This window comes from Equus quagga, unplaced genomic scaffold, assembly GCF_021613505.1.
Source record: "Equus quagga isolate Etosha38 unplaced genomic scaffold, UCLA_HA_Equagga_1.0 73442_RagTag, whole genome shotgun sequence".
Lineage (NCBI taxonomy): Eukaryota > Metazoa > Chordata > Mammalia > Perissodactyla > Equidae > Equus > Equus quagga.
In genome coordinates, this window is record NW_025802777.1 from 5355608 (window position 1) to 5364261 (window position 8654).

At 43.3% G+C, this 8654-nt stretch overlaps 1 protein-coding gene across 2 annotated transcripts in view; it reads right to left on the minus strand.

Annotated features, from left to right (window-relative positions):
• The window catches only part of LOC124234281 (ATP-sensitive inward rectifier potassium channel 15), a 45615-nt gene extending 37994 nt beyond the window's left edge, over window positions 1–7621 (minus strand). The window contains exon 1 of one of the 2 annotated variants that reach the window (XM_046651545.1): window positions 7500–7621. The gene's annotated coding sequence lies outside the window, so the exon portion shown is untranslated. Of the gene's footprint in view, window positions 1–7423; window positions 7443–7499 lie in introns of those variants that run through there. The other variant, XM_046651548.1, reaches the window with a different exon arrangement.
• Window positions 7622–8654: the final 1033 nt, after the last annotated feature.

An 8654-nucleotide genomic window follows, 5' to 3' on the forward strand; every position in this document is an offset into this window, starting at 1 on the left:
ATATTCTATATTGTGTGCTTGTAGGATGGGATGGTTGTAGGTCATGGTTCAACTGAAGATGTAATTATAGCAAAAACTGTGCCTTCATGTCAATGCATGTTGATTCAACAGCATTGCCTAAGAAATGATTTGGGCCAAGCTCTGGGAGCACAGAGGAAGAATCAGGTAAAATCTCCTTTGGCATTGAGCTTGCAACGCAGTAGGGGAGAAAGACAAGTAGACAGGCCGTTGTAAAGCAGGGCCAAGTGGGATGAAGCAGCTACGACCAGGACGGTGAGGGAAATCTGCAGAGGGATCCTAACCCAGGCTTCGCGGGGCATAGATGGTCCCCTGGAGCTGGTACTGGACCTGAGTCGAAACCAACGGAGAAAGTTTACAACTTCACCTACAGACAATTAAATTACAGACATAGTGATGAAAAGAACAAAAGGATCCCTAGAGGCAGAATGGACATTTCCTTTCAAACGGTTATAAAATATTGTGCATGTAAAACTTGATTCAACAAGTGCCTAATTGACTCCCGGGTTCAAGTATGAAGCGTATCTAAAACCTGCATTTAATTCTGAAGTCACACACAAGATTCTCTTGCTGTGAGTCTGCACATTTAGTTTGTTTTTTAAAAACATAGTCGTGCATCCCTTAATGACCAGGATACATTCTGAGAAATGCACTGTTAGGTGATTTCGTCATTGTGTGAACATCTTAGGTTGTACTTACACAAACTTAGATGGTATAGCTGAGTACACGCTTGGGCTATATCATGCTAAGCTCACGGGATCACCATCATGTATGCAGTCCATCATTGACCGAAACCTCATTATGCAGCACATGACTGTAGATAAAGCTCATAAGTAAATGATTTAATTAAATTACCTTTTAGAGGCTTACCCCTGTTTTTCTTTTCCATCTACTTTTAATTCACATGGTGTTTGTATGAGGGTATGTGGATGTCTTTCTAAATTCACTTAAATTCTCTAGGGAATAAGATGGACATAAAGAAAAAAAGAGACTGGGGCCAGCCCAGTGGCATAATGGTTAAGTTTGTGTGTTCTGCTTCGGTGGCCCAGGGTTCATGGGTTCAGATCCTGGACATGGGCCTACACACTGTTCATCAAGCCATATTGCGGCAGCGTCCCACATATAAAATGGAGGAAGACTGGCACAGATATTAGCTCAGGGACAATCTTCCGCAAGCAAAAAGAGGAAGATTGGCAATAGATGTTAGCTCAGGGCCAATCTTCCTCACCAAAAAAAGAAAAGAAAAGAAACAAAGAGATGAAAAGTAAATAAATTCTTTGGGACTACTGTCCATGGCCACTTTGTAGTCCCAAAGGCTGGTCAGTCACCTGCAGGGGTGGCTCAGGTCCTAAAGGTATAACTCACAGCCAAATGGAGAATGAACATCATAACATGTTCTTCCTTGGAGCACCACACGCCTTGCCACCCACGCCAATCATAGTCTGTGAAAGTGCTCCCAATGGGGTTGCGTGAAATATTAGTCAAAGGAATAAATAATAGTTTTAAGAAGGCAGGAGGAGGTGGGAGACAATTTTGTAGTCCAAAATGGTTGCACAACTCGGGATAGAGGATGCTTTTGCTGCAGGACTTCTCAGAGTTTTAATCTCTTAATGATTATTGTGAAGTTTCAAGATGAAACACGGACTATGACAGATTTCCCAAGCCTGTTGGAGTACAGACCTTCTTATTTCTTGCAGGGCGAGAGTTAACACAGAACCCTCTTCAGGTCTCATTGCTTGACAGCAGAACCTCCCAGGATGGGGAGCGCTTTACTGTCAAACTTGATGACTGTGTTTCAGGGCGCTCCCTCCTGCTTTCTGGCTAAGGAAATCTTTCCTGGCCCCAGACCCTGAGACAGGATGTATAGGGTCAGCGTCTCAGGGGTCTCCTCCCCAATTCCTGGGAGACTGGATGATGAAGGCACTGGAAAGGAGCCGTCACCTCTCCTTAACTCCCCAAGGCAGCTTTGGCCCGCCTGGGAGAAGCCAGTCCCTCTTCTGTCTATAGGGGCCAGCTGCGTGGTGGTGCCAGGAGCTAGAACACTGAGTGTTTCTTGATCAGATTATCACAGCATTCAAGTTGACAAGAATCAAGTCATGTGACATAATACCCAACTCCTTTGTTAAGAGGGGATGTTAAGATCCCCATGTCACCTTGACTGTACTTTTTCTTTTAACACTGTTTAGAGGAATTTTTTTGGACACTTACTCTTTAACATGGACTTTAGGCAGAAACTATAGACTTGAAATTTATTGAAGAAGGCAAGATGTTGGAAATAAAGCACTATTGTGCTGTGATGTTCACACTGGAATCTTCTCTGTATACCTACACAGTTTTGTTATTAATGTTCCAGCTAAACAGACAGCCACGCTGCCTTTGTCACTTGCATATATATGGCTGTACATATCTGTTTACGTAAAAATTCTTTCCATGGCCTTTTGAAAATATGAAGAAAACAGGGCGGGTTCTCATTCCTTAGTATTTAGAGAATTCTAGACAAAGGAGCCAGGTGCTCCAGGGCTCATATATTTCCTTTAACTCCCAGAAGTTATTTGGGGATGGGGTTGTTAGGAAGAGCATAGATGATGCCAAATTTCATGACCCTTCAAAGCAAAGGATAAACTTTTCAAATGTGTTCTTAAAAGGTAGGAATAGACCAAAGGGCAATTCAGGAAGTAAGAAAGCCAGATTAGGGCAGCTGACCTTGCATTCTTTGGCAAACAGAACTACGATGGAGCAAGATATGAATCTGCAAATATTTGAAGACATAAACATCACTGAATGAGAATTATTTGGCCTGGTGCCCGGTAGGCATGGGTTTAGCAAGCATTCATGCCGAGAAATGACACTGTTAACTGCTCTCGGAAATGGAAACAGCATTAATAGAAATCGAGGGAAGGAGAGTCAGTCCCTTGCTGAACACACAGATATTTCACCGGGGCAAACCCTGAAGTCTTAGAAGCATATTCTTGAAAACTTTAATATCATTCTAGGTTCTAGGCTCCCATCTAGCATAGCGTTCTTCGGGTTTTAACTTGAGGCTTTTCACATGGGAAAAGTACACTGTTAATTTCAGTACCCACATACTCTGCTGTGGGAAAAACAGAGCTGTGATAGCATCTTGCCTTGTTATGACCCACAGGGTCAGTCATAGGGCAAGGATCTACATTTCACGGAAATGTGCCAGTGAAATGAGAAGTGTCCTAGATATCACCCAGATCAATTTTCCATCTATTCCTGATCATTAGGTATGTGTAAGTGTGATTATTTGCTATTTTCACTTGTCATTTCCAGAGTTACTTAGAGGGCAGTCAGTAGCTAAAATTTACATGGATTAACTCAAGCATTCCTTCAGGAAACAAGTATTGCGCTTTATTATGTAGGAGGCAGAGTGGATTTCTCACGGAGTTAATGAAACTCAAGCTTTGGGCCTCCTCGCTTGCACCAGCCCTCTCCAAAGCTTTGCTCCTAATTTTATAGTCATAATTTTGCATTCGTTTTCCTCAAGGATGGCCCCCAAATTGTGTAATCTTCAGGCTCCATAAAATCTTGATCAGCCTCTGATGCTGACACTGGAGAAAATTCTTAGTTTTCTACAAGACTTTCATAGTTATCAGCCGACACCGGGGCAACTTTGACTGAAACAGGACGTGGATTGAAACCCAAACCCAGCCATCTGGGTCCTCAAAACACCCTGAGAAATGGATTCCCTACTGCAGAATTCCTGCCCTGAGCGACCCCCATCATAGTCCGATGACCCCACGGTGACTCTGAGGATTGGTGTGATCTGTAACCCCAGGGACAAAGTCCAGGCTCAGAACATCATTTCCCTAAACTTGGAACCCTGAATGGGGACATGAGTGGCCAATGCAGCCCTATGGCTACTGTCCAGCCTCGGTGGAAGGAGCTGCTGGCTTTGTGTAATGTGGATCCCTACACATCTAGATTGCTCTGCATTTGAACTGCAGGATCCAGGGGAAGAACAAAACAAAACTGTGCTTATTCTGTTGCTAATTCTTTCCATCTCCTCTGGGTCCTCAGTGCCAAGGTAGCAAAGACATGCTCTTCTACTTAGTTCCTTCCTACGACATGTACCAAAAATCAATGCTTTGTCCTCCTTCTTGGGTATCTTCTGATGCTGTGAGCATGATCAGACAACCCTGATTCGTCTTCGTATCGTGACTAAAATATCTGGAATTTTGTGCTACGGAACTTCAGGTCTAGAAGCATGGACTGTATTCTGGAATTAGGCCACATGAGAAGGTCTAGAGTCAAATTGGATTATGACGACCATGGGTTATTGATCTCTTCATCTCTTAAGGCACGATGCCCATTGAAGGGAACGCAAGTGCACAGACTTCTCACCAACTCTGACCTCTTCTTTATGAAAAGGACAGGAACATTTTCGGCTGAAAAGCCCTGGGAATAGGTTAAGAATTTCTCTGTGGACTCCAGCTGCACCTCACTGAGCGGAGAAGCCCATATCACTGTGTGCATCAGCCTAGAGAGCTTGTTGCAGAGGGGACAACATGAGTCTGATTCCACTTTCCTGCCTCATCTTTATTAGGAATGTCTATGTGCTCATTTTTTCTTTCATCTCAACAGAGTGACACGTAGCAAATAAAACTTCTTTCCCAGTATCTTTCTTTAAAGATTATAAGTTATTTTGTCTCCCGCTGTGCCCTCAATTCTCCCTTTAAAGGTGAGGGAGCAGATTTCCCTTAGTTCCTTGAGTGGAGGAAGGGTTTGGCACTTTTGGGCTGCTCACTTCTGGCCACACGGCTCCTTTACCTGTCTGTAAAACTGGCACCAGGAAGCTACAGAGCCAGGTGAGCTGGGTCAGATCTTCCCACTTCCAGGGTTCTGCATCCTTGAGGAGCACAGAGCAAGGCCACCCTCAGTTCGCTTTGCTCCTCCACTATCCCAGTCCCCAGCCCACCACACCTCACCCTCCAACTGAACCAGAAGCCCCACTTCCAAGGTGGCTGTATGAAATGAAGGCGAAGGGCAGGAGAGAGAAGGATGGATGAGAATCTCTGCCTGTTATCCCTTTTGTGTCTACCCATTAATAAGCAACAAACTCGTCTTTGTGAGCACAAAATCCAGCATTAACTCTTGCCGTAGCTTCCTGACTATTTTTGGAGTAGACTTGTTTTTACTTAAAAAAAGAATTAAAACAACACATTTGGAGATACCTGATTTACGTGGTGTGAAGGGCTTGAATTGTTGCAGGAGAAGAGACAGCAGCTGAAGTACTTATATATTAAAGACTGAAGGAAATGATTAGGGAGGTTTATACACTTTAAAGAATTGTCCCAGGGGCTAGTCATCTGCAGCCCGAGCACGCTTATGGCTGCTTCTCTGGACTGTTACATTGGTTCTAGGAGTCCGCTGCATGCGCCAGGTAAAGACACTCCAAAGACAACTGTGAGCTCTGAACTCAGTGCATGCGAGGAAGTCAGTGGGCTGCTCTGTGTCTCCAGCAGACGCGAGGGGGTGCGACAGGAAGGGATATTTCAACTACTCGACTTCCACTGATTAAGTCAGAAAAAGTTTGCCTCTGTTCATTGCCTCAAGCCACATGTTGTTGGGTTTTTCTTGTACCAAGCATGTTGTTGTCATTCAGGTATACAATTACACACACACAGCCCCCAAAACAAGAAAGTGCAGCCTTTTCAAGCTTTTCTCCACGCCGGGGCAGAGCAGGAGCATGTGAGCCAACAGACCTGCTTTTGTTGGCTCTCCAGGGCTGCCGGCGTGGGGAGCCTGGGGTCTCGCTCTCTCCCTTTCCCCCGCCCCAATATGGGCTGTCTGCGCTGGTTATAAGTGCGAGGAGTGGAAATTGGGGAAATAGCACTTTCTGTGAAATGACCACAACTGTTAGCGGGAGGAAGGAGTGGTAGAGGGCGGGAGCAATTTTTAAAAATGTGTTTTCCTTAAGCAACCAGAATCACAAAAGTCAACTAGGTCCATTTCTATAAAACCCTCAAACTACTTATGCATTTATTGAATTCAGGGAAGAAATGTCAGGTCTGCGATTTGATTAGCGTTTCTGAGATACAACTACTGGCGATTTGGTTAAATTGTGCACCTTCCAGCCTTGTGTGAAGACTTTCCATGTGACCTCTGGGTCGCTCCCTGGATGGCTATTTATTATATTTACAGCTAGAGAAGGAGGAAATTTGCTAAAAAATAAAACCCAGGGAAAGACCAGTGCTGAGGGGAGCTGTGTGTGAGGTAAGTGTTTAATTGTTCAATTGGAAGTCTCCTGATCTTAGGTTTTCATAAAATGATGGCATTTAAAAATTCATTATAATTGTGTTCAACTCTTTTCTTTTGATTTTAGGACAAGTTTAAGTTGAGATAATTTATCACCCAAGGCTATTGTCGATCATTACATGTTTGTTTAAACATTCACGAGAGAGGACAAAAAGGGATAGGATCTGATCTGGGGTAACGGTTGATTGTGTGTGTGTGTGTGGATGTGTGTGTGTGTGTGATTTTGAGGTTTCAAAAAAGAACTTAAAGTAATTTTTTTTCAAAATCCTTCCTTTAGGTAAAAGAGAAAAAGATTAAGATATTTTCCTGATAAGAGGAAATAAATCCAAATGTTCGAATTGATGGAGACACATTTGGTATCTAATTTTTCCAAGTTAAATATTCCATTTGTTGTAAGTTTCTGAACCTGTGGCTTAAAGAAATTGGGAGGTGAAGAAACATCTATTGAACAACAAATTCTCATTTCCTCAGGCAACTAAATGCGGAAGTGGAGAGAGGAAATAAAAAGCTAGTTTCGCAGAAGCAATGTGGAAATTTCACCCAGCGTAACATTTATTAGCTGAGAATAGTCTAAACTCACACGAAATTACACACAGATTATAAAACGCATTATCCATGGGTCATGAACAAGGTTCGTAATGTTTCCAAAGTCAGAATTGTTTACATTCTTTATACCTACCACGGAAACTTACGTCACTTTTTTTTTTTTCTCATAAGGCTAGGTAGCAGATTTTAAAATATTCCCGTGAGGTTTCGCCTTACAGCAACCTAAGCTGATTTCTCCACCGACAAAGAAAAATAACTGCCGGAGAATGACCCAAAGAATCTATAATCAGAGAAAATCAATAACAAACTTACTCTAACAGACACTATGAGAGAAAAACACTTGCAAAGAGAAGTCGGAGTAATTCTTCTCTCTCGGTCTAGATCACTCACACCCAGAGCAAACAAGACAACATCTGGAGATTGTTTCACAGGCAAGAATAAAGCACTTTTTTTTTTTGCCCCATCATCAAGTAAAAACCCGTTTTCCACATGCAAACAGCACTTGCAAATTCCCCCAGATAAGTTTGGGTGTCTTGAATGATTTAAAGAAGTTTTAAAAGAATCGCAACTTTTTCATTACCTTTAGAAGGAGAGTTTTTCATAAATCTCCCCAGCCTGCTGCACGCTCCAATATTTTTATAGCGCGTACCTCTTACCTGCAAGGACGGAGGAGTGCAGACTCCTGGACAACTGTGAAGTCAGGACAAGGCAAAGAAATGAGTGTTTGCCGCAGGTTGCCTTGGGAAAGAGAGATGTTTAGGTTCTCGCAAAATAAAGCAAACTTTCTTGCTGTTCGCTGTCAGTCAAAAACAAGTTGGTACAAGTCTGAGTGGGATTTACCTGAAGGAACTAAAGAGAGAAAGAAAGAGATTAGGAGAGATTGGGCAGAGGGAGGGAGGGCCAGAGAGGGAGGGAAGGAGAGAAAGTGAGAGAGAGAGAGAGAGAAGGAGAAACAGAGAAAGAGAGAGAGAGAAAGAGAGAGAAGGAATCTGAGAAAGGAGTCCATGATGTCAGCAGTATGTCTTAAGGAAATCTACAGACCAGCGAAGGATTCTAATGGAACAGCCAGTCCTGAGCTCTGTGAACACCTGTACAAAAGAAAACTAATGCCCTTTTAAAGAATGCCAGTTAATCTTTGAAGAAACTTTGGCGATTCTTATCAAAGCCTGTTTCAAGGTCCCTTTGTCTAAACAAACTATAAATAAATAACTAGATTATCTTTTCTGACAGGCTCTCCTTTATCCCACGTTCTTGCCTCCTCTTCCCACTCCCTACTCCAAATGAACATTAACAAAAATCCTGCCCCCTGGAGAAAACCAGGGTGAACCCATACAGACGATACATATATCAAATACACATAAGCAAAACGTCATGGAGGGAGACTGTGTTTTTAGCTCAATCTCCGTATGGCCATGTTGATTTTTCCTATAGCCTCTGTTTTGCCTAATCAAAAACGTAAAGTAGTTGGGTAGCTATGGGTGAAATGGGGTTCTTCTGGATCGTGGAAATTGGGACTAAGGTTCCATGTTGAAACTGATTTCCAGCATTTGCACAGAGTCCAGCACTTTGTAAGAAATGATCAGAATGCCATCCTTGAAGCAGAAATCTAAGTTTCCAGTCTCTGGAAACGGAGGCAGCGAGCTTCTTTCTGGAATGCAGTTGTGTGTCCTTCCTACGCCAAGCAGTTTCTTGCAGCCGTCAGTCAAGGGAGGCCAGTCCAAGGCCTATGAGAGCCACCAGCCTTCCTGTGGCCAGAGTGCACGGGAACCCTGGTAAATCCTAGGAGAGAGGACGACTTCCCCACAGTTACT